Source organism: Ursus arctos, unplaced genomic scaffold (assembly GCF_023065955.2).
Source record: "Ursus arctos isolate Adak ecotype North America unplaced genomic scaffold, UrsArc2.0 scaffold_5, whole genome shotgun sequence".
NCBI classification, from domain to species: Eukaryota; Metazoa; Chordata; class Mammalia; order Carnivora; family Ursidae; genus Ursus; species Ursus arctos.
Window position 1 is genome coordinate 11607907 of NW_026623067.1, and position 25405 is coordinate 11633311.

General features: G+C 41.2%; 1 long non-coding RNA gene across 2 annotated transcripts in view; it reads left to right on the top strand.

Annotated features, from left to right (window-relative positions):
• Window positions 1-215: 215 nt before the first annotated feature.
• The window catches only part of LOC113261466 (uncharacterized), a 35583-nt gene continuing 10393 nt past the window's right edge, over window positions 216-25405 (top strand). For both annotated transcript variants that reach the window (XR_007190479.2, XR_003318385.4), the window contains exon 1: window positions 216-399. This is a non-coding gene — a long non-coding RNA (uncharacterized LOC113261466). The remainder of the gene's footprint in view (window positions 400-25405) is intronic.

Genomic DNA, 25405 nt, shown 5'->3' on the forward strand with positions numbered 1-25405 from the left:
TTTTCTGCCCTCCCCCCACTCCCCGAGCCACTGAATTCATAATATTTCATGTTTATTTCCCGGAACTGCTTGCTCTGTGGAGAAACAACAGTTTCACTTTCATGTCCTATAAATCTGGACCTGCAACTATCAGCCAAGTTTTCCTGAGGGTGGGGCTCAAGTCAGAGGCTGTCATCCTTCCTGTTGTTTTCATACTTTCCCAGGCAGGTCAGAGGCTGTCCAACCCCTGCAGTGACCCCAGGAGCACTCAGTGCCTGCATTTCTCAGGGAGGACAGGTCTGTGGAGTGTTCCTATGTTAGGAGCTCCAGGTACACTTCACTACACCCAGCATTTTCTGTTGTGTTAGTGAAAATATTTGTGATCTCAGACATCAGAGGCCTCTTTTCTTCTTGGAGCTGGTGAGTGAACAAATTATGTATGTGCAGTGATGGGATACTGGCTTTGAACCCGGAGAACTGAGCAGTAAGGTTGGCAAGTAGGGAGCAAAGATTTCATCTAGCTGCTTGTGCCATCCTCTTTGGAGAAGAGAGAACCATTGTCTGAACCATTGTCTGAAGATATCTCTTTTTCTTCCTTTTTATAAATGTGAATGTTGTAAGAGTTTGAAATAAGCAGAATTTTTACTGAGTACAATTGGAAACTAAGCCATGTTGTAATGCAAATTAGTCCTTCACTACCATAGAGCTATTTTAAAACTCTGAGTTTTGGTAACCGTAGGAATGCAAAATAATCCTTAGTTGGGCATTTTTTTCATCTCTTAAGGCCCTAACAAATTCCACAGACTGCATGGCTTGTGAACAGAAATGTACTTCTCATACTTCTGGAAGTTAGGAAGATCCAGTTAAAGGCACCTATAGATTAGATATTTAGTGAGAACTCATTTCCAAGGTGGACGTTTCTTCAAGTCCCCTCACATGTTAGAATGGGCAAATTAGCTCTCTAGGGATCTTCTGATGATGACGGTTTGGAAAAGGACAGCAGGATTTGATGTTCATATTCTTTTAGAGTCTAAGTAGGACGTAGGACAATAGCAGTTTCTGGGGTAACCTGGAATTGGGAAAGTCTATCTGAGCACCAGCTGGACCTCTGGTAGATTAAGGACTAGGGGTGGGGTTTCAGGGACAAGGTGTCTAACAGACCTTAGACAATGTATAATAATACACATGTGTATCTGCATTGGAGAAACTATCCCTATTGCTGGGCACCAACTCAATTCCTTACAGATGATGTCAGTGAGGTGGACTTTTGAAATACTCTTTTCCCAGACCAGGTCCCTTTGTGCTTCATGCCCATTGATGATGCAGATGTTTATTATACTTTCCTAGAATAAAGCAAAGTGCATATTTTTTTCCTCACCCCTTTCCTACGATGATAAAATGGGGGAAATTTTGGACTTGGTCCACATTGGGTTCATTTACAAATATTCTTCTTCTTTTTTTTTTTTTTGTAAATCAATTCCATTTTAACTTTTTTTTTACCATTTTAAAATTTAAATTCAATTAATTAACTTATAGTATATTATTAGTTTCAGAGGTAGAGTTCAGTGATTCATCAGTTTTAAATAATACCCAGCACTCATTACATCACCTGCCCTCCTTAATGTCCATCACCCAGTTACCACATTCCCCACCTCCCTCCCCTCCAGCAATCTTCATTTTGTTTCCTTATGTTTCTTATGGTTTGTCTCCCTCTCTTACTTCATCTTGTTTTATTTTTCCCTCCCTCCCTTTATGCTCCCTTGTTTTGTCACTTAAACTCTACGTATGCATGAAATCATATGATAATTGTCCTTCTCTGATTGACTTACTTTCCTTAGCATAATACCCTCTAGTTCCATCCATGTCATTACAAAAGGGAAGATTTCATTTTTTTGATGGCTGAGTGGTATTCCATTGTATATATAAATCACTTCTTCTTTATCCATTCATCTGTCAATGGACATCTGGGCTCTTTCCATAGTTTGGCTATTGTGGACATTACTGCTATAAACATTGGGGTGCAGGTGCCCCTTAGGACCACTACATTTGTATCTTTGGGGTAAATACCCAGTAGTGCAATTGCTGGGTCATAGGGCAGCTCTATTTCCAGCTTTTTGAGGAACCTCCATAGTGTTTTCCAGAGTGGCTGTACCAGCTTGCATTCCCACAACAGTGTTAGAGGGTTCCTCTCTCTCTGTAACATTGCCAACACCTGTTGTAACTGACTTGTTAATTTTAGCCATTCTGTCTGGTGTGAGGTGGTATCTCATTGTGGTTTTGATTTCTGTTTCCCTGATGCTGAGTGATGTTGAGCATTTTTTCTTGTGTTTATTGGCCATTTGTGTGTCTTCTTTGGAAAATGTCTTCCCATGTTTTATGCCCATTTCTTGACTGGATTATTTGTTTTTTTGGGTGTTGAGTTTGATAAGTTCTTTACAGATCTTGGATTCTAGCCCTTTTTCTGATAAGACATTTGCAAATACCTACTCCCATTCTTTTGGCTGTCTTTTTGTTTTGTCAACTGTTTATTTTGCTGTGCTTAAGCTGTTTATCTTTATGAGGTCCCAATAGTTAATTTCTTAAAGTTTTTATAATAATTTTATATTATGTTATGTTAGTCACCATACAGTACATCCCTAGTTTTTTTTTTTTAATGATTTTTTATTATATTATGTTAGTCACCATACAGTACATCCTGGTTTCCGATGTAAGGCTCGATGATTCATTAGTTGTGTATAACACCCAGTGCACCATGCAATACATGCCCTCCTTACTACCCATCACCGGTCTATTCCATTCCCCAACCCCCCTCCCCTCTGAGGCCCTCAGTTTGTTTCTCATAGTCCATAGTCTCTCATGGTTCATTCCCCCTTCTGTTTACCCCCACTTCATTCTTCCCTTCCTTCTATTACCGATCTTCCTGCTATTTCTTATGTTCCATAAATGAGTGAAACCATATGATAATTGTGTTTCTTGGCTTGACTTATTTCACTTAGCATTATCTCCTCCAGTCCCATCCACGTTGCTGCAAATGTTGTGAAATCGTTATTTTTGATGGCTGTGTAATATTCTATTGTATATATGGAACACATCTTCTCAATCCCGTCATCTGTTGAAGGGCATCCCCGCTCCATCCACAATTTAGTTATTATGGACAATGCTGCTATGAACATTGGGGTGAATATGGCCCTTCTCTTCACTATGTCTGTATCTTTGGGGTAAATCCCCAGTAGTGCAATTGCTGGATCATTCAGTAGCTCTATTTTTAACTTCTTAAGGGGCCTCCACGCTGGTTTCCAAAGTGGCTGTACCAACTTGCATTCCCACCAACAATGTAGGAGGGATCCCTGTTCTCCACATCCTTCCAACATTTGTTGTTTCCTGCCTTGTCCATTTTTGCCATTCTAACTGGCGTAAGGTGGTATCTCAAGGTGGTTTTGATTTGAATTTCCCTTATGGCTAATGATTTTGAACATTTTTTCATTTGTCTGTTAGACATTTGTATATCTTCATTGGAACAGTGTCTGTTCATATCTTCTGCCCATTTTTTGATTTGATTATTTGTTTCTCGTGTATTGAGTTTGAGAAGTTCTTTGTAAATCTTGGATACTAATCTTTTATCTGTAGTGTCATTTGCAAATATCTTCTCCTATTCTGTGGGCTGCATCGTAGTTTTTTGGACTGTTTCCTTGGCTGTGCAGAAGCTTTTTACCTTGATGAAGTCCCACAAGTTCATTTTATCTTTTGTTTCTCTTGCCTTTGGAGATGTGTCATGAAAAAGGTTGCTGTGGCCGATGTTGTAGAGGTTGCTGCCTATGCTCTCCTCTAGGATTTTGATGGATTCCTGTCTCACATTGAGGTCTTTCATCCATTAGGAGTTTATCTTTGTGTATGGTGTGAGAGAGTGGTTGAGTTTCATTCTTTTGCATGTAGCTGTCCAATTTTCCCAGCACCATTTATTGAAGAAACTGTCTTTTTTCCACTGGATGTTTTTTCCTGCTTTGTCAAAGATGAGTTGCTCAAAGAGCTGAGGGTCCATTTCTGGGTTCTCTATTCTGTTCCATTGGTCTATGTGTCTGTTTTTGTGCCAGTACCATGCTGTGTTTGTGATCACAGCTTTGTAGTGCAGCTCGAAATCGGGCATTGTGATGCCCCCAGCTTTGTTTTTCCTTTTCAACAGTTCCTTGGCAATTCAGGGCCATTTCTGGTTCCACACAAATTGAAGGGCTGTTTGTTTCAGTTCTTTGAAAAATGTCATTGGTATTTTGATCGGGATAGCATTGAACATGTAGATTGCTCTGGGTAGCATGGACATTTTTTTTTTAAAGATTTTATTTATTTATTTGACAGAGACAGCCAGCGAGAAAGGGAACACAAGCAGGGGGAGTGGGAGAGGAAGAAGCAGGCTCCCAGCAGAGGAGCCCGATGTGGGACTCGATCCTGGAACGCCGGGATCACGCCCTGAGCCGAAGGCAGACGCTTTAACGACTGCGCTACCCAGGCGCCCCTAACATGGACATTTTAACTATGTTAGTTCTTCCGATCCATGAGCATGGAATATTTTTCCATCTTTTTTGTGTCTTCTTCAATGTCTTTCAAGAGTGATATGTAGTTTCTAGAATATAGATCTTTTACGTCTCTGGTTAATTCCAAGATAATGTAAGATTTTTGGTGCTATTGTAAATGGGATGGATAACCTCATTTCTCTTTCTTCAGTCTCACTGTTCGTGTATAGAAATGCAACTGATTTCTGAGCATTGATTTTGTATCCTGCCACATTACTCAATTGCTCTATAACTTCTAGTAGTTTGGGGGTGGAGTCTTTTGGGTTTTCCATATAGAGTATCATGTCATCTGCGAAGAGAGACAGCTTGACTTCTTCTTTGCTGATTTGAATACCTTTTATCCTTTTTTGTTGTCTGATTGCTGTTGCAAGGACTTCTAGTACTATGTTGAATAATAATGGCGAGAATGGGCATCCTTGTCACGTTCCTGATCTTAAGGGAAAGGCTTCCAGCTTTTCCCCATCGAGAATGATATTTGCTGTAGGCTTTTCATAGATGGTTTTTATGAAATTGAGGAATGTACCCTCTATCCCTACACTCTGAAGGGTTTTAATCAGGAAAGGATGCTGTATTTTGTCAAATGCTTTTTCTGCATCAATTGAGAGGATCATGTGGTTCTTGACTCTTTTCTTATTGATGTGATCTATCACAGTGATCGATTTGCGAATGTTGAGCCACCCTCGGATCCCAGGGATGAATCGCACTTGGTCATGATGGATAATCCTTTTAATTTACTGTTGGATCCTCTTAGCTAGGATCTTGTTGAGAATTTTGGCGTCCATATTCATCAGGGAAATCAGTCTGTAATTCTCCTTTTGGATGGGGTCCTTGCCTGGTTTGGGGATCAAGGTAATACTGGCCTCATAGAATGAGTTTGGTAGTTTTTCTTCTGTTTCTATTTCTTGAAACAGCTTCAGGAGAATAAGTAGTCTTGCTTCTTTGAATGTTTGGTATAATTCCCCAGGGAATCCTTCAGGCCCTGGACTCTTGTGTTTGGGGATGTTTTTGATCACTGTTTCTTTTTTTTTTTTTTTTTTTTTTTAATTAATAATGATTTTTTATTATATTATGTTAGTCACCATACAGTACATCCCCGGTTTTCGATGTAAGGCTCGATGATTCATTAGTTGTGTATAACACCCAGTGCACCATGCAATATGTGCCCTCCTTACTACCCATCACCGGTCTATCCCATTCCCCCACCCCCCTCCCCTCTGTAGCCCTCAGTTTGTTTCTCATAGTCCATAGTCTTTCATGTTTCATTCCCCCTTCTGATTACCCCCCCTTCCTTTATCCCTTTCTTCCCCTACTGATCATTCTAGTTCTTATGTTCCATAGATGAGAGAAATCATATGATAGTTGTCTTTCTCTGCTTGACTTATTTCACTAAGCATTATCTCCTCCAGTGCCGTCCATGTTGTAGCAAATGTTGAGAACTCATTCTTTCTGATTGCTGAGTAATATTCCATTGTATATATGGACCACAACTTCTTAATCCAGTCATCTGTTGCAGGGCATCTCGGCTCCTTCCACGATTTAGCTATTGTGGACATTGCTGCTATGAACATTGGGGTGCATATGGCCCTTCTCTTCACTACGTCTGTATCTTTGGGGTAAACACCCAGTAGCGCAATGGCTGGATCATAGGGTAGCTCAATTTTTAACTTTTTAAGGGACCTCCACACGGTTTTCCAGAGTGGCTGTACCAACTTGCATTCCCACCAACAATGTAGGAGGGATCCCCTTTCTCCACATCCTCTCCAACAATTGTTGTTTCTTGCCTTGTCTATTTTTGCCATTCTAACTGGCGTAAGGTGGTATCTCAGTGTGGTTTTGATTTGAATTTCCTTGATGGCTAATGATTTTGAACATTTTTTCATGTGTCTGTTAGCCATTTGTATGTCTTCATTGGAAAAGTGTCTGTTCATATCTTCTGCCCATTTTTTGATTTGTTTATTTGTTTCTCGTGTATTGAGTTTGAGAAGTTCTTTGTAGATCTTGGATACCAGTCCTTTATCTGTAGTGTCATTTGCAAATATATTCTCCCATTCCGTGGGCTGCCTCTTAGTTTTTCTGACTGTTTCCTTGGATGTGCAGAAACTTTTAATCTTGATGAAGTCCCATAAATTCATTTTATCTTTTGTTTCTCTTGCCTTTGGGGATGTGTCATGAAAAAGGTTGCTTTGGCTGATGTCGTAGAGGTTGCTGCCTATGTTCTCCTCTAGAATTTTGATGGATTCCTGTCTCACATCGAGGTCTTTCATCCATTTGGAGTTTATTTTTGTGTATGGTGTGAGATAGTGGTCAAGTTTCATTCTTTTGCATGTAGCTGTCCAATTTTCCCAGCACCATTTATTGAAGAGACTGTCTTTTTCCCACCAGATGTTTTTTCCTGCTTTATCAAATATTAGTTGCCCAAAGAGCTGAGGGTCCATTTCTGGGCTCTCTATTCTGTTCCATTGGTCTATGTGTCTGTTTTTGTGCCAGTACCATGCTGTCTTTGTGATCACAGCTTTGTAGTACAGCTCGAAGTCCGGCATTGTGATACCCCCAGCTTTGTTTTTCCTTTTCAACAGTTCCTTGGAGATTCGGGGTCTTTTCTGGTTCCATACAAATTTAAGGACTATTTGTTCCAGTTCTTTGAAAAACGTTCTCGGTATTTTGATCGGGATAGCATTGAAAGTGTAGATTGCTCTGGGTAGCATGGACATTTTAACTATGTTAATTCTTCCGATCCATGAGCATGGAATATCTTTCCATCTTTTTATGTCTTCCTCAATGTCTTTTAAGAGTGATTTATAGTTTCTAGAATAAAGGTCCTTTACGTCTCTGGTTAAGTTAATTCCAAGGTAACGTATGGTTTTTGGTGCTATTGTAAATGGGATGGATTCCCTGATTTCTCTTTCTTCGTTCTCGTTATTCGTGTACAGAAATGCAACTGATTTCTGAGCATTGATTTTGTATCCCGCCACGTTACTGAATTGCTCTATAACTTCTAATAGTTTGGGAGTGGCTTCTTTTGGGTTTTCCATATAGAGTATCATGTCGTCTGCGAAGAGAGACATTTTGACTTCTTCTTTGCCGATTTGAATACCTTTGATCCCTTTTTGTTGTCTGATTGCTGTTGCAAGGACTTCTAGTACTATGTTGAATAATAGTGGCGAGAGTGGGCATCCTTGTCGTGTTCCTGATCTTAAGGGAAAGGCTTCCAGCTTTTCCCCATTGAGAATAATATTTGCAGTAGGCTTTTCATAGATGGCTTTTATGAGATTGGGAAATGTACCTTCTATTCCTACACTCTGAAGGGTTTTAATCAGGAAAGGATGCTGTATTTTGTCAAATGCTTTTTCGGCATCGATTGAGAGGATCATATGGTTCTTGAGTCTTTTCTTGTTGATATGATGTATCACGCTGATTGATTTGCGAATATTGAACCACGCTTGCATCCCAGGTATGAATCCCACTTGATCGTGGTGGATAATCCTTTTAATGAACTGTTGGATTCTATTAGCAAGTATCTTGTTGAGGATTTTGGCGTCCATATTCATTAGGGAAATCGGTCTGTAATTCTCCTTTTTGAGGGGGTCTTTGCCTGGTTTGGGGATCAAGGTAATATTGGCCTCATAGAATGAGTTTGGTAGCTTTCCTTCTGTTTCTATTTTTTGAAATAGCTTTAGGAGAATAGGTATTATTTCTTCTTTGAATGTTTGGTAGAATTCCCCAGGAAAACCGTCCGGGCCTGGAGTTTTGTTATTTGGAAGGTTGTTTATCACTGACTCAATTTCTTCATAATTAATTGGCCTGTTTAAGAAACCAATTTCTTCCTTTTTCAATCTTGGTAGTTTATAGGTTTCCAGGAAGGATTCCATCTCTTCCAGATTGCTTAGTTTATTGGCATATAGCTGTTGATAAAAATTTCTAATAATCCTTCCAATTTCAGTGGTGTTCGTCGTGACCTCTCCTTTTTCATTCATAATTTTAATAATCTGGGTCCTTTCTCTTTTCTTTTGGATAAGTCTTGCCAGTGGTCTGTCAATTTTATTGATTCTCTCCAAGAACCAGCTTCTAGTCCTGTTGATCTGCTCTACTGTACTTCTGGTTTCTGCTTGATTGATTTCAGCTCTAATTTTGGTCAACTGCTTCCTCGTGCGTGGATTAGGCCTGTCCCTCTGTTGCTGTTCCAGCTTCTTGAGGTGAGAATATAAAAACTGCATTTTAGATTTTTCTATTCTTTTGAGTGAGGCTTGGATGGCTATGTATTTCCCCCTTAGGACTGCCTTTGCAGTATCCCATAGGTTTTGGACTGTTGTATTTTCATTCTCATTGGTCTCCATAAATTGTTTAATTTGATTTTTGATTTCCTGGTTTATCGAGTCATTCCTGAGCAGGATGGTTCTTAGTCTCCAAGTGTTTGAGTTTCTTCCAAATTTTTCCTTGTGGTTGAGTTCCAATTTCAGAGCGTTGTGGTCTGAGAATATGCAGGGGATAATTTCAATCTTTTGGTATCGGTTGAGACCTGTTTTGTGTCCCAGAACATGGTCTATTCTTGAAAATGTTCCATGGGCATTAGAATAGAATGAGTATTCTTTGGTTCTGGGGTGTAGTGTTCTATATATATCTAAGAGGTCCAACTCGTCGAGTGTGGCATTCAAAGCCTTTGATTCTTTGCTTAGTTTTTGCCAGGGTGTTCTGTCTATTTCTGAGAGTGGAGTGTTGAGGTCCCCTACTATTAATGTATTTTTATCTATATGTCTCTTTATTCTGGTTAAGAGTTGGCTTGTGTATCTTGCTGCTCCCCTGTTGGGGGCATATATATTTATAATTGTCATATCCACTTGTTGAATACTTCCTTTAAGAATAATATAGTGCCCTTCTGCATCTCTAACTATAGTCTGTAGTTTAAAATCCAATTTATCTGATATGAGAATTGCTACCCCAGCTTTCTTTTGAGGTCCATTTGCGTGAAAGATGGTACTCCATCCCCTTACTCTCAGTCTGAATGCATCTTTGGGTTCGAAATGAGTCTCTTGTAGACAGCAAATGGATGGGTCATTTCTTTTTATCCAATCTGCAACCCTGTGGCGTTTGAAACCAGAATTCAAACCATTAATGTTCAGGCTGAGTACTGAGAGATATGCTTTTAATTCTGCCATGTTGTCAGTAAAGTCTTTGTTTGTATTGGCTGTGACTTTCTGTTTTGTATCACTCTTGGGGCCTTTTTACTTTTATAGAACCCCCCGTAATACCTCCTGTAGGGCTGGTTTCGTGGTTACGAAATTGGCTAGTGACTGTCGATTCTGAAATGTCTTTATTTCTCCATCAATTCTGAATGACAGCCTTGCTGGATAAAGGATCCTTGGCTGCATGTTTTTCTCTGAAAGAGCTTTAAAAATGCTCCCCCAACCCTTTCTCTCATTCCAGGTCTGTGTAGACAGGTCTGATGTAATTCTGATGCCTTTGCCTTGGTACGTGAGAAATTTCTTTGCCCTGGCCGCTTTCAATACTGTTTCTTTGGATCTCATATTTGCGAATTGCACTATGACGTGACGTGGTGTAGGTCTGTCATGGTTGAGCTTGGGAGGGGTCCTCTCTGCCTCTTGGACACGAATTTTTGTTTCCCTTGCTAGATTAGGGAAGTTTTCAGCTACAATTTGTTCAAATATCTCTTCTAGACCTCTGTTTTTCTCCACCCCCTCAGGGATGCCGATGATTCTAACATTGGATCGTTTCGTTGAGTCAGTAATCTCCCGTAGCCAACATTCGTGGGCGTGGATTTTTTTAAGACCATCTTCTAATTTTATTTTTTCCTCTATTAACCCATCCTCCAATTCACTAACCCTTTCCTCCGCTTCCGTGACCCTGGCCGTCAGAGCCTCTAGTTTTGCCTGCATTTGGCTCATAGAATTTTTAATTTCTGTCAAATTCGCTCTCATTTCCGCCCTTAGGGATTGTATATTCTCAGTAATATTTTCCTGAATACTTTTTTCAAGTCTACTCATTATCTTGACCATTGTTACTCTGAATTCCATTTCTGATAATTTGGTTACATCCATATCCGTTACTTCTGTGGCAGAGGCCCCTGACTCACTGTCTTTTCTTTGCTGGGGGGGGCTTCTCCTTCTTGTCATTCTGATGAAGAGAGGTTGCGGGGTTTCCAGAGCCCAAAATTATTGACTGGGTCCCAGGCCGTGCCTCTTGTTTTATAGGGATCTTAGAGATGTGGGCTTCTTCTTTAAAGATTTTATTTATTTACTTATCTGAGAGAGGGAGACAGACAGTCAGCAAGAACGAAACAGAAGCAGGGGAGTGAGAGAGGAAGAAGCAGGCTCCCAGCGGAGGAGCCCGATGAGGGACTCCTTTCCGGAACGCCGGGATCACGCCCTAAGCCGAAGACAGGCGCTCAATGACGGCGCCACCCAGGCGCCTCCGGTTGTGGGCTTCTTGATTTTTCAGCCTGCCTTCTGTGTTCTGGGGGAGGGGCCTGCCGCGCCGATACTCAGGCAACCCTGTTTGGTTAGAGTCTCCGTGTCCCCTGCGAGGGAGGATGGGGATGGGCACTCTCTGAGCCGATATTTCCAGGCTTTTGTTCTCTGGCGGCTTTCCCTGGCGGCCGGCTATGCCTCTTCTGAGGGTCAGAGCAGCAGAGGCTGCATTGTCGCAGAACAGAGGGATTGCGGCCCGTTCTCCACTGATGTTCCGGCCACTTTAACTCTGTTACTGTTGGTGCTGCTCAACCCTGCGGCGTCCCGGGATGTGCGCACCAACTCGGCGACCCTGCCCTCACTTCCAGGGCCGGCGCGTCTCTGTCCTTTGTGTTTCTAATGCCGCCAGCCACCGGCCGCCCCGCGCGCTCCCGGGTCTCCCGGTCTCAGTCTATGCCCGGTGAGCACACCTCGATTCCGGAGTTTCGTGAGAAGCCTGGTGGCGCGCGCACCCGGTTCAGGGTCTCAGTTTGCTGTTTCTCGGGTGCCGACCGCGAGTCCGCCCGCTCCCCCGTGCAGGTGGCCCGCCAGCCGCCAGCCGCCAGCCGCCCCGCGCGCGCTCCGGGAGTTCCCGGTCTCAGTCTGGATCCCGTGAGCACACCGGGATTCCGGTGTTCCGGGAGATGCCTGGTGGCGCGCGCGCGTTCACGGCTCACCGGTCTCAGTCCGCTCTCTCGCGGGTGCCCTCTGTGTGTCCCCCGCTCCCCCGTGCAGGTGGCTGCCGCTTCCCGGCGCCCAAACGCGGCGGCTCCCTCCCCCTTCCGTTTATCTTCCGATATCCGTGCACGGTTTACAGCTCCCCTCTTCGTACCTCAATACTCAGCGCTGGAGATGTTCATTTGTAGAGATCCAGATGCATCATCCTGCGTCTCAGGCTGATTCCGTGGTTATTTAGGCTGGTCTGGTACCTATCCAGCTCGACTCAGGGGACCGGCTGAAAAAGGGGTCCCCTACTCCTCCGCCATCTTAACTCCCTCCTCCTGATCACTGTTTCAATCTCTTCATAGTTAATCGGTCTGTTAAAGTTATCAATTTCTTCCTGTTTCAGTCTGGGTAGCTTATAGGTTTCCAGGAAGGCATCCATTTCTTCCAGGTTGTTTAATTTACTGGCATAAAGCTGTTGATAAAAGTTTCTAATGAACCTTCCTATTTCATTGGCGTTGGTTCTGACCTCTCCCTTTTCATTCATAATTTTATTAATTTGGGTCCTTTCTCTATTCTTTTGAATAAGTCTGACCAGTGGCTTTTTGATCTTATTTATTCTTTCAAAGAACCAGCTTCTAGTTCTGTTGATTTGTTCTACTGTGCTCCTTGTTTCTAATTCATTGATCTCTGCTCTAATCTTGATCAACTGCTTTCTGGTGCATGGGTTAGGCCTGTTCTTCTCTTCCAGTTCCAGCTTCTTGAGGTGAGAATATAAAACTGCATTTCATATTTTTCTATTCTTTTGAGTGAGGCTTGGATGGCTATGTATTTTCCCCTTAGGACTGCCTTTGCAGTATCCCATAGGTTTTGGACCATTGTGTTTTCATTCTCGTTGGTCTCCATAAATTGTTTAAATTGATTTTTAATTTCCTGGTTTACCCAATCATTCTTGAGCAGGATGGTTCTTAGTTTCCAAGTGTTTGAGTTTCTTCCAAATTTCTCCTTGTGATTGAGTTCCAATTTCAATGCGTTGTGGTCTGAGAATATGCAGGGAATAATTTCAGTCTTTTGGTATCAGTTGAGACCTGTTTTGTGACCCATTATGTTGTCTATTCTGGAGAAAGTTCCATGTGCATTCGAAAAGAAGGAGTATTCTGTTGTTCTGGGGTGTAGTGTTCTGTATATATCTATGAGGTCCATCTGGTCCAGTATGTCATTCAAAGCTCTTGTTTCTTTGTTGATTTTCTGCTTAGGTGATCTGTCTATTGCTGAGAGTGGAGTGTTTAGGTCCCCTACTGTTGATGTATTTTTATCTCTATGTCTCTTTATTCTGGTTAAGACTAGGCTTGTGTATCTAGCTGCTCCCTTGTTGGTGGCATAAATATTTAGAATTGTCATATCCACTTGTTGGATACATCCTTTAAGAATAATGTAGCGTCCTTCTGTATCTCTAACTATAGTCTTTAGTTTAAAATCTAGTCTCTCTGATAAGAGAATTGCTATCCCAGCTTTCTTTTGAGGTCCATTGGCATAAAAAATTGTTTTCCACCCCTTCACTTTCAGTCTGGATATATCCCTAGGTTCAAGAGGAGTCTCTTGTAGACAGCAGATGGATGGGTCATGTCTTTTTATCCAATCTGCCACCCTGTGGTGTTTTATGGGGCATTTAGGCCATTCACATTGAGACTTATTATTGAGAGATATGATTTTAATGATGTCATTTTGCCTGTCAAGTCTTTGTTTCTATAGATTGTGACTTTCTGTTCTGTATCACTCTTGGGGCCTTTTTACTTTTATAGAACCCCCCTTAATATCGTGTATGGCTGGTTTGGTAGTTGTGAATTCGGTCAGTTTCTGCCGATCCTGGAAGGTCCTTATCTCTCCATCAATTCTGAATGACAGCCTTGCTGGATAAAGGATCCTGGCTGCATGTTCTTCTCAGATAGAGCTTTGAAAATACGCTGCCAACCCTTCCTAGCCAGCTAGGTCTCTGTAGACAGATCTGATCTTATTCCGTTATTTTTACCTCTGTACATAGGATTTTCTTCCCCCTGGCCACTTTCAATACTGTATCCTTGGATCTAATATTTGCAAATTGCACTATGATATAACGTGGTGTAAGTTTGCCATGTTCGACCTCTGGAGGGGTCCTCTCTGCCTCTTGGACAGAAATGCTTATTTCCTTTGCAGATTAGGGAAATTCTAAGCTACAATATGTTCAAATATCTCTTCTAGACCGCTCTCTTTCTCCACCCCCTTGGTGATGCTGATGATTCTGATGTTGGAATGTTTCATTGAGTCAGTAATCTCCCGTATTCTACATTCTTGAGATTGGATTTTTTTGAGCCAAGTTTCTGTTTTTACTTTCTCTTCTACCATCCCATCCTCCAATTCACTAATTTATTCTTCTGCCTCATTTACCCTGGCCGTCAAAGCGTCTAGTTTAGAATGCATTTGATTCATAACATTTTTAATTTCTGCCAGATTTGCTCTCATTTCTGCCCTTAGAGATTCTATATTCTCATTAATATTTTAGTTAATACTTTTTTGAAGCCTACATATCATCTTGACCATTGTTACTCTGAACTCCATTTCTGACAATTTGGTTATATCCGTATCCATTAGTTCTGTGGCAGAGGCCACAGACTCATTATCTTTTCTTTGCTGGTGGGGATTTCTCCTTCTCGTCATTGATGAGGAGAGGTTGCGGGGTTGTCCAGAGCCCAATTATTGACCAGGACCCAGGCAGTGTGCACTTGTTTTATAGGGACCTTAGGGATGTGGCTTCTTGATTTTTCAGCCTGCCTTCTGGGAGAGGGGCCTACTGCACTGATACTCAGGCAACACTGTTTGGGTAGAGTCTCCCTGTCCCTGAGAGGGGGGATGGGGATGGGCACAATGTGAGCTGGTATATCCAGGCTTTTGTTCTCTGGTGGCTTTCCCTGGCGGTTTTCTGAGACTCTTCTGAGAGTCAGAGCAGCAGTGGCCATATCCTAGCCTCTGTCAGAACAGAGAGATCGCAGTCTGCTCTCTGCTGAGCTCTCTTGGCCACTTTAATTCTGTTTCTGTTGGTGCTGCCAAAAACCCTGCAGCCTCCCGGGATATGCACCCCACAGCCGCTCTCTCAGCCCTCACTTCCATAGCTGGCACGTCTCTGTCCTTTGTGATTCTAATACCGCCAGCCTCCCCCGTTTCCTTTGCACACTCCCAAGTTCCCTGTTTCAGTGTGGTTCGCGTGCGCTCCAGAGTGCCGGTTTTCAGTCAGCTTGCACGCGCGCTCCCCAGCTCTTGGTTTCAGTCTAGTTCGAGTGTGTGCTCTGGAGCTCCAGTTTTCAGTCTGGACATGCGCCCACTCCTGAGCTCCCAGTTTTAGTCTGGTTCCAGTGAGCGCTCTGGATCTCCGGTTTTCAGTCTGGTCGCACGCATTCCTGGGCTCATGGTCTCAGTCTGATTTCTCATAGGTGCTGTTCCTTGTGTCTGGCCACTCACCAGTGGCTACTGCTTCCCGGCGCCCTAGAGGGGCGGTCCCCTCCCCCTTCCATTTAGCATGCCTTATCTGTGCGCTGATTCACGGCTCCCCGCTTCGTACCTCAATACTCAGCGCTGGAGATGTTCATTTGTAGAGATCCAGATGTATCTTCCTGCTTCTCAGGCTGATTCCAGGGCTTTTCAGGATGGTCTGGTAGATATGCAGCTTGGCTCAGGGGAGCAGCTGAGAAAGGGGTCCCCTACTCCTCTGCCATCTTTTCTCTGATCCCAATAGTTCATTTTTGTCTTTGTTTCCTTTGCCTTTGGAGATGCGTCTAGCAAGAAATTGTTGCAGCGAGGTCGAAGCAGTTGAGGTCTGTGTTCTCTAGGATCTTCATGGATTCCTGTCTCACATTTCAGTCTTTCATCCATTTTGGGTTTATCCTTGTGTATGGTGTAAGAAAATGGTCCAGTTTCATTCTTCTAAATGTGGCTGTCCAATTTTCCCAACACCATTTGTTGATGAGACTTGCTTCTTTTCAATTGGGTATTCTTTCTTCCATTGTCAAAGCTTAGTTGACCATAGAGTTGAGGGTCCATGAATGGTTTCTCTATTCTGTTCCATCGATCTATGTGTCTGTTTTTATGCCAGTGCCATACTGTCTTGATAATTGCAGCTTTGTAATATGGCTTGAAGTTTGGAATTGTGATGCTTCCAGCTTTGGTTTTCTTTCTCAACATTTTTCTGGCTATTCAAAGTCTTTTCTGGTTCCATAAAAATTTTAGTATTATTTATTTCAGCTTCTTGAAAATGTTGATGATATTTTGATAGGGATTGCACCGAATGTGTAGATTGCTCTGGGTAGCATAGACATTTTAACAATATCTGTTCTTCCAATCCATGAGCATGGAACATTTTTCCATTTCTTTGTGTCTTTCTCAATTTTTCTCATGTGTATTCTATAGTTTTCTGAATGCAGATCCTTTGCTTCATTGATAAGTTTATTTCAAGGTATCTTATGGTTTTTGGTGCAATTGTAAATGGGATTGACTCCTTGATTTCTTTTTCTTCAGTCTCATTGTTACTGTATAGAAATGCAACTGATTTCTGTGCATTGATTTAGTATCCTGCCACATTGTTGAATTGCTATATGAATTCTAGTACTTTGGGGGTGGAGTCTTTTGGGTTTTCCATAAAGAGTATCATGTCATTCGCGAAGAGTAAGAGTTTGACTTCTTCTTTGCCAATTGGAATGACTTTTATTTCTTTTTGTTGTCTGATTGCTGAGGTTAGGACTTTAATACTATGCTGAAAAACAGTAGTGATAGTGGACATCCTGTCATGTTCCTGGCCTTCGGGGAAGAGCTCTCCGTTTTTCCCTGTTGAGAGTGATATTTGCTGTGTGTTTTTGTATATGAATTTTATGATATTTAGGTATGTTCCCTCTATCCCTACATTGTGAAGAGTTTAATCAAGAAAGGATGCTGTATTTGTCAAATGCTTTTTCTGCATCTATTGGGAGGATCATATGATTCTTGTCTTTTCTTTTATTAATGTGGTGTATCAAGTTGGTTGATATACGAATGTTGAACCACCCTTGCATCTGAGGAATGGACCCCACCTGGTCGTGGTGAATAAACCTTTTAATGTATCGTTGGATCCTATTGGCTAGGATACTCTTATTGAGTATTTTAGCATCCATGTTAATCAGGGATATTGGTCTGTAATTCTCCTTTTTGGTGGGGTTGTTGCCTGGCTTGGGGATCAAGGTAATGTTGGCCTCATAGAAAGAGTTTGGAAGTTTTCCTTTTTTTTTTTTTAAAGGAAATTTCTATTTTTTGAAACAGCTTCAGTAGAATAGGTATTATTTCTTCTTTAAATGTTTGGTAGAAATCCCCTGGGAAGCCATCTGGCCCTGGGCTCTTGTTTTTTGGGAGAATTTTGATTATTGCTTCAATTTCCTAGCTCGTTATGAGTCTGTTCAGGTTTTCGGTTTCTTCCTGGTTCACTTTTGGTAGTTTATAAGCTTGTAGGAATGTATTCATTTCTTCCAGGTTGCCTAATTTGTTGACATATAGTTATTCATAATATGTTCTTATAATTGCTTGTATCGTTGGTGTTCATTGTGATCTCTCCTCTTTCATTCATGATTTTATTGATTTGGGTCCTTTCTCTTTTCTTCTGGAAAAGTCTGGCCAGACATTTATCAATCTTATTAATTTTTTCAAAGAACCAGCTCCTAGTTTCATTGATCTGTTCTACTGTTCTCCTGATTTCTATTTCATTGATTTCTGTTCTAATGTTTATTATTTCTCTTTTTGCTTGGTTTAGGCTTTATTTGGTGTTCTTTCTCTGGCTCCATTAGGTTGAGATTAGGTTGTGTATTTAGGACTTCTCTTGTTTCTTGGGAAAAGACTGTAATGGTCTAGACTTCCCTCTTAGGACAGCCTTTGCTGTATCCCAAAGATTTTGACCAGCTGTGTTTTCATTTTCATTTGTTTCAATGAATTTTTAAAATTCCTCTTTAATTTCCTGGTTTACCCATTCTTTCTTTAGTAGGATGTTCTTTAGATGGAGGAGTTAAGATGGCGAAGGAGTAGGGGTCCCCTTTTTCAGCTGGTCCCCTGAGTCGAGTTGGATAGGTACCAGACCATCCTGAACATCCACGGAATCAGCCTGAGATGCAGGAAGATACATCAGGATCTCTACAAATGAACATCGCCAGCGCTGAGTATTGACGTACAAAGCGAGAAGCCATGAACCTGCGCACAGATATCAGAAGATAAACAGAAGGGGGAGGGAGCTGCCGCGTTCGGGCGCCGGGAAGCGGTAACCACCTGCACTGGGGAGTGGGCAGACTCGAGGATCAGCACCAGTGAGAGAGCAGACTGAGACCGTGAGCCGGGGAACGTGAGTGACCAGACTGAAACGGAGCTCCGGTGTGCTCAGAGGAACCAGATTGAGACCGGGAGCTCCAGAGCACGCGGGGGTGACTGGCAGCTGGTGGCTGGCAGCTGGCAGTGTTAGAAACACAAAGGACAGAGACACGCCGGCCCTGGAAGTGAGGGCTGGGACGCCGGGTGTGGGGCGCACATGCCGGGACGCTGCAGGGTTGAGCAGAACATCGGTGGAGAATGGTCCGGGATCCCTCTGTTCTGAGACAGAGGCTGAGATTTGGCTACTGCTGCTCTGACTCTCAGAAGAGGCACAGCAAACTGCCAGGGAAAGCCACCAGAGAACAAAATCCTGGAAATACTGGCTCGCAGTGTGCCCATCCCCATCGCCCCTCAAAGGGGATAGGGAGACTCTACCCAAACAGTGTTGCCTGAGTATCAGTGCAGCAGGTGTCTCTCCCAGAAGGCAGGCTGAAAAATCAAGAAGCCCACATCCCTAAGGTCTCTATAAAACAAGTGTACACTGCCTGGGTCCTGGTCAATAATTTGGGCTCTGGACAACCCCGCAACCTCTCCTTATCAGAATGATGAGAAGGAGAAATCCCCTCCAGCAACAAAAAGACAATGAGTCTGTGGCCTCTGCTACAGAACTAATGGATATGGATATAACCAAATTATCAGAAATGGAATTCAGAGTAACAATGGTCAAGATGATGTGTAGACTTAAAAAAAGCATTAACAAAAATGTTAATGAGAATGTAGAATCTCTAAGGGAAGAAATGAGAGTGAATCTGGCAGAAATTAAAAATTCTATGAGCCCAATGCAGTCAAAACTAGAGGCTCTGATGGCCAGGGTGAATGAGGCAGAAGAACGTATTGGCGAATTGGAGGATGGGTTAGTAGAAGAGAGCGCTAAAATAGAAACTTGACTCAAAAAAATCCAATCTCAAGAATGTACGTTACGGGAGATTACTGACTCAATGAAACGTTCCAACGTCAGAATCATTAGCATCCCCGAGGGAGTGGAGAAAAACAGAGGTCTAGAAGAGATATTTGAACAAATTGTAGCTGAAAACTTCCCTAATCTAGCAAAGGAAACAAGCATTCATGTCCAAGAGGCAGAGAGGACCCCTCCCAAGGTTGACCATGGCAAACCTACACCACGTCACGTCATAGTGCATTTCGCAAATATTAGATCCAAGGATACAGTATTGAAAGCAGCCAGGGCAAAGAAATTTCTCACGTACCAAGGCAAAGATATCAGAATTACGTCAGACCTGTGTACACAGACCTGTAATAAGAGAAAGACTTGGGGGGGCATTTTTAAAACTCGTTCAGAGAAAAACATGCAGCCAAGGATCCTTTATCCAGCAAGGCTGTCATTCAGAATTGATGGAGAGATAAAGAACTTCCAGAAGCACCAGACATTGACCATTTTCGTAACCACGAAACCAGCCCTACAGGAGATATTAAGGGGGGTTCTATAAAAATAAAAAGGATCCTAGAGTGATACAGAACAGAAAGTCACAATCTATAAAAACAAAGACTTTACAGACAACATGGCATCATTAAAATTATATCTCTCAATAATCAGTGTCAATGTCAATGGCCTAAATGCTCCCATAAAACACCACAGGGTTGCAGATAGGATAAAAAGAAATGACCCATCCATTTGCTATCTACAAGAGACTCATTTTGAACCTAAAGATACATCCAGAGTGAAAGTAAAGGGATGGAATACCATCTTTCTTGCCAATGGACCTCAAAAGAAAGCTGGGGTACCAATTCTCATATCAGACAGATTGGATTTTAAACTAAAGACTATAGTTAGAGACACAGAAGGGCACTATATTATTCTTAAAGGATGTATCCAACAAGTGGATATGACAATTATAAATATATATGCCCCAACAGGGGAGCAGCAAGATACACAAGCCAACTCTTAACAGAATAAAGAGACATATAGATAAAATACGTTAATAGTAGGGGACCTCAACACTGCACTATCAGCAATAGACAGATCACCTAAGCAAGAAATCAGCAAAGAAACAAGAGCTTTGAATGCCATACTAGACGAGTTGGACCTCATAGATATATATAGAACACTACACCCCAGAACCAAAGAATACTCATTCTATTCTAATGCCCATGGAACATTCTTAGGAATAGATCATGTTCTGGGCCAGAAAACAGGTCTCAACCGATACCAAAAGACTGAAATTATTCCCTGCATATTCACAGACCACAACGCTCTGAAATTGGAACTCAATCAGAAGGAGAAATTTGGACGAAACTCAAACACTTGGAGACTAAGAACCATCCTGCTTACGAATGATTCAATTAACTGGGAAATCAAAAATCAATTTAAACAATTTATGGAGACCAACAAGAATGAATACACAATGGTCCAAAACCTATGGGACACTGCAAAGGCAGTCCTAAGGGGAAAATACATAGCCATCCAAGCCTCACTCAAAAGAATAGAAAAATCTAAAATGCAGTTTTTATATTCACACCTCAAGAAGCTGGAACAGCAACAGAGGGACAGGCCTAATCCACACAGGAGAAAGCAGTTGATCAAGATTAGAGCAGAGATCAATGAATTAGAAACCAGGAGCACAGTAGAGCAGATCAACAGAAGTAGAAGCCTGTCTTTGAAAGAATAATATTGAGAAACCACTGACAAGACTTATCCAAAAGAATAGAGAAAGGACCCAAAATTAAAAATTATGAATGAAAAGGGAGAGGTAACAACCAACACCAATGAAATAGGAACGATATTAGACATTTTTATCAACAGCTTTATGCCAATAAATTAAGCAATCTTGAAGGCATGGAAGCGTTCCTGGACACCTATAATCTACGAAGACTGAAACAGGAATAAGTTGATTTTTTAAAACAGACCAATTAATTATGAAGAGATTGAAACAATGATTAAAAACCTTCCAAAAAACAAAACACCAGGGCCTGATGGTTTTCTCAGGGAATTCTACCAAACATTCAAAGAAGAAATAATACCTATTCTCCTAAAGGTATTTCAAAAAATAGAAACAGAAGGAAAGCTACCAAACTCATTCTATGAGGCCAGTATTACCTTGATCCCCAAACCAGGCAAAGACCCCATCAAAAAGGAGAATTACAGACCAATTTCCATAATGAATATGGACACCAAAATTCTCAGCTAGATCCTTGCTGATAGAATCCAACAGTACATTAAAAGGATTATCCATCATGACCAAGGGATTCATCCCTGGGATGCAAGGGTGGTTCAACATTGGCAAATCTATCAGTGTAATAGGTTTTATCAACAAGAAAACAGCCAAAAATCATATGATTCTCTCAATTGATGCAGAAAAAGCATTTGACAAAATACAGCATCCTTTCCTGATTAAAACCCTTCAGAGTGTAGGAATAGAAGGTACATTTCTCAATTTCATAAAAGCCATCTATGAAAAGCCTACTGCAAATATTATTCTCAATGGGGAAAAGCTGGAAGCCTTTCCCTTAAGATCAGGAACATGACAAGGATGCCCACTCTCACCATTATTATTCAACGTAGTACTAGAAGTCCTTGCAACAGCAATCAGACAACAAAAAGGGATAAAAGGTATTCAAATTGGCAAAGAAGAAGTCAAAATGTCTCTCTTCGCAGATGACATGATACTCTATATGGAAAACCCAAAAGAAGCCACTCCCAAATTACTAGAAGTAATAGAGCAATTGAGTAATGTGGTGGGATACAAAATCAATGCTCAGAAATCAGTTGCATTTCTATACATGAACAATGAGACTGAAGAAAGAGAAATTAGGGAATCCATCCCTTTTACAATAGCACCAAAAATCATACATTATCTTGGAATTAACTTAACCAGAGACGTAAAAGATCTATATTATAGAAACTACAAATCACTCTTGAAAGACATTGAAGAAGACACAAAAAGATGGAAAAATATTCCTTGCTTATGGATCGGAAGAATTAACATAGTTAAAATGTCCATGTTACCCAGAGCAATCTACACTTTCAATGCCATCTCGATCAGAATAGCAATGACATTTTTCCAAGAACTATAAGAAACAGCCCCTCAATTTGTGTGGAACCAGAAAAGGCTCCGGATCGCAAGGAATTGTTGAAAAAGAGAAACAAAGCTGGGGGCATCACAATTCTGGATTTCAAGCTGTACTACAAAGCTGTGATCACAAAGACACCATGGTACTGACACAAAAACAGACACATAGACAGATGGAACAAAATAGAGAACCCAGAAATGGACCCTCGGCTCTTTGGGCAACCATCTTTGACAAAGCAGGAAAAAACTTCCAGTGGAAAAAGACAGTTTCTTCAATAAATGGTGCTGGGAAAATTGGACAGCTATATGCAAAAGAATAAAACTTGACCACTCTCTCACACCATACACAAAGTTTTACTCCAAATGGATGAAAGTCCTCTATGTGATACACGCATCCATCAAAATATTAGAGGAGAGCATAGGCAGCAACCTCTATGACATCGGCCACAGCAACCTTGTTCATGACACATCTACAAAGGCAAGAGAAACAAAACATAAAATGAACTTGTGAGACTTCATCAAGTTAAAAAGCTTCTGCACAGCCAGGGAAACAGTCAAAAAAAAAACTAAGAGGCAGCCCACGGAATGGGAGGATATATTTGCAAATGATGCTACAGATAAAAGACTGGTAAGCAAGATCTACAAAGAACTTCTCAAACTCAATACACAAGAAACAAATAAACAAATCAAAAAATGGGCAGAAGATTTGAACAGACAGTTTTCCAATGAAGATATACAAATGGCTAATAGACACATGAAAAAATGTTCAAAATCATTAGCCATCAGGGAAATTCAAATCAAAACCACACTAAGATACCACCTTATGCCAGTTAGAATGGCAAAAATTGACAAGGCAAGAAACAACAATTGCTGGAGAGGATGTGGAGAAAGGGGATCCCTCCTATATTGTTGGTGGGAATGCATGTTGGTACAGCCACTCTGGAAAACAGTGTGGAGGTCCCTTAAAAAGTTAAAAATTGAACTACCCTATGACCCAGCCATTGCAGTACTGGGTATTCACCCCAGAGATACAGACATAGTGAAGAGAAGGGCCATATGCACCCCAATGTTCATAGCAGCATTGTCCACAATAGCTAAATCATGGAAGGAGCCGAGATGCCCTTCAACAGATGACTGGATTAAGAAGATATGGTCTAACATAAGAACTAGGAAGATTGGTAGGGGAAGAAAGGGATAAAGAAAGGGGGGGTAATCAGAAGGGGGAATGAAGCATGAGAGAGTATGGACTCTGAGAAACAAACTGAGGGCTTCAGAGGGGAGGGGGGTGGGAGAATGGGATAGACTGGTGATGGGTAGTAAGGAGGGCACATATTGCATGGTGCACTGGGTGTTATACACAACTAATGAATCATCGAACTTTACATCAGATGCCAGGGATGTACTGTATGGTGACTAAGATAATATAATAAAAAAACATAAAAAAAAAGAAACTCTCTACAACTAACTTCTCTACGTCTGTTCCCATTACACAAATTTCACATTGTCGTATCCAATTCAGTCATTCCTTTGGAGAGATTAAAAAAAAATCCCTTTAATAAATTTAGACTAAATGTAAAAAGAAAAAAGAAGATGTGGTCCATACATACAGTGGAATATTACTCAGCTATCAAAAAGAACGATTTCTCAACATTTGCTGCAACATGGACGGCACTGGAGGAGATAATACTAAGTGAAATAAGTCAAGCAGACAAAGACAATTATCATATGATTTCTCTCATCTATGGAACATAAGAACTAGGAAGATCGGTAGGAGAAGAAAGGGATAAAGGAAGGGGGGTAATCAGAAGTGGGAATGAAGCATGAGAGACTATGGACTATGAGGACAAACCGAGGGCTTCAGAGGGGAGGGGGGTGGGGGAATGGGATAGACCGGTGATGGGTAGTAAGGAGGACACGTATTGCATGGTGCACTGGGTGTTATACGCAACTAATGAATCATCGAACTTTACATCAAAAAATATAAATAAAAAAAATAAAAAAGAATTGGCAATGGGAAAATACCTGCAGAAATAATGGTACTGCAGTACTTCTGTGGCATATTCGCAAACCCTATGAATTTTTAACGAGGGAACAATGTCCACAATTACATTTGAAATGAGGTTTTCTTTGTAGGCACGCCTATGGTAAGTGGAGTATGAGGGGATTTTACTTTATATCAGTAAATGATACCAAGTGAAAAAAACATCATGATTTAATAGAAAATAAAAGCAAATTGTTGATTGTTCAAAAAAAAGGTAGGATGTTCTTTAACCTCTTTTTTTTTTTAAGCATATTCTTTAACCTCTTTGTATTTGAGTTCTTTCCAAATTTCCTCTTGTGATTGAGTTCCAGTTTCAAAGCACTGTGGTCGGAAAATATGCAGGGAATGGTCCCAATCTTTTGGTACCAGTTGAGACCTGATTTGTGAACCAGTACGTGATCTATTCTGGAGAGTGTTCCATGTGGAGTAGTAAGGAATGTGTATTTTGTTGCTTCCGGATGGAAAATTCTGAATGTATCTGTGAAGTCCATCTGGTCAGTGTGTCATTCAAAGCCCTTTTTTCCTTGTTGATCTTCTGCTTAAATGATCTGGCCATTGCAGTGAGTGGGGTGTTAAAGTCCCCTACTATTATTTTATATCAATGTGTTTCTTTAATTTTGTTATTAATTTGCTTATATAATTGGCTGCTACTATGTTGGGGCATAAATATTTATAATTGTAAGATCTTTTAGTTGGACAGACCCTTTAAGTATGATATAGTGTCCTTCCTCATCTCTTATTACTGTCTTTGGTTTAAAGTCTAATTTGATATAAGGATTGCCACCCTGGCTTTCTTAGATGTCCATTAGCATGATAAATGGCTTTCCACCCCCTCACTTTCAATCTGGGGCATCTTTGGGTCTAAAATGTGTCTCTTGGCTATGGACTATGAGAAACAAACTGAGGGATACAGAGGGGAGGGGTGTGGGGGAATGGGATAGACCGGTGATGGGTAGTAAGGAGGGCACGTATTGCATGGTGCACTGGGTGTTATACACAACTAATGAATCATCGAGCCTTACATCGAAAACCGGGGATGTACTGTATGGTGACTAACATAATATAATAAAAAATCATTATTAAAAATAAATAAATAAATAAAATGCGTCTCTTGGGGGCAGCATTTGATGGGTCTTATTTTTTTTAATCCAATTTGATACCCTCTGTCTTTTGATTGGGGCATTTAGCCCATTTACATTCAGAGTAACTATTGAAAGATATGAATTTAATGCAATTGTATTACCTGTACAGTGACTGTTAATG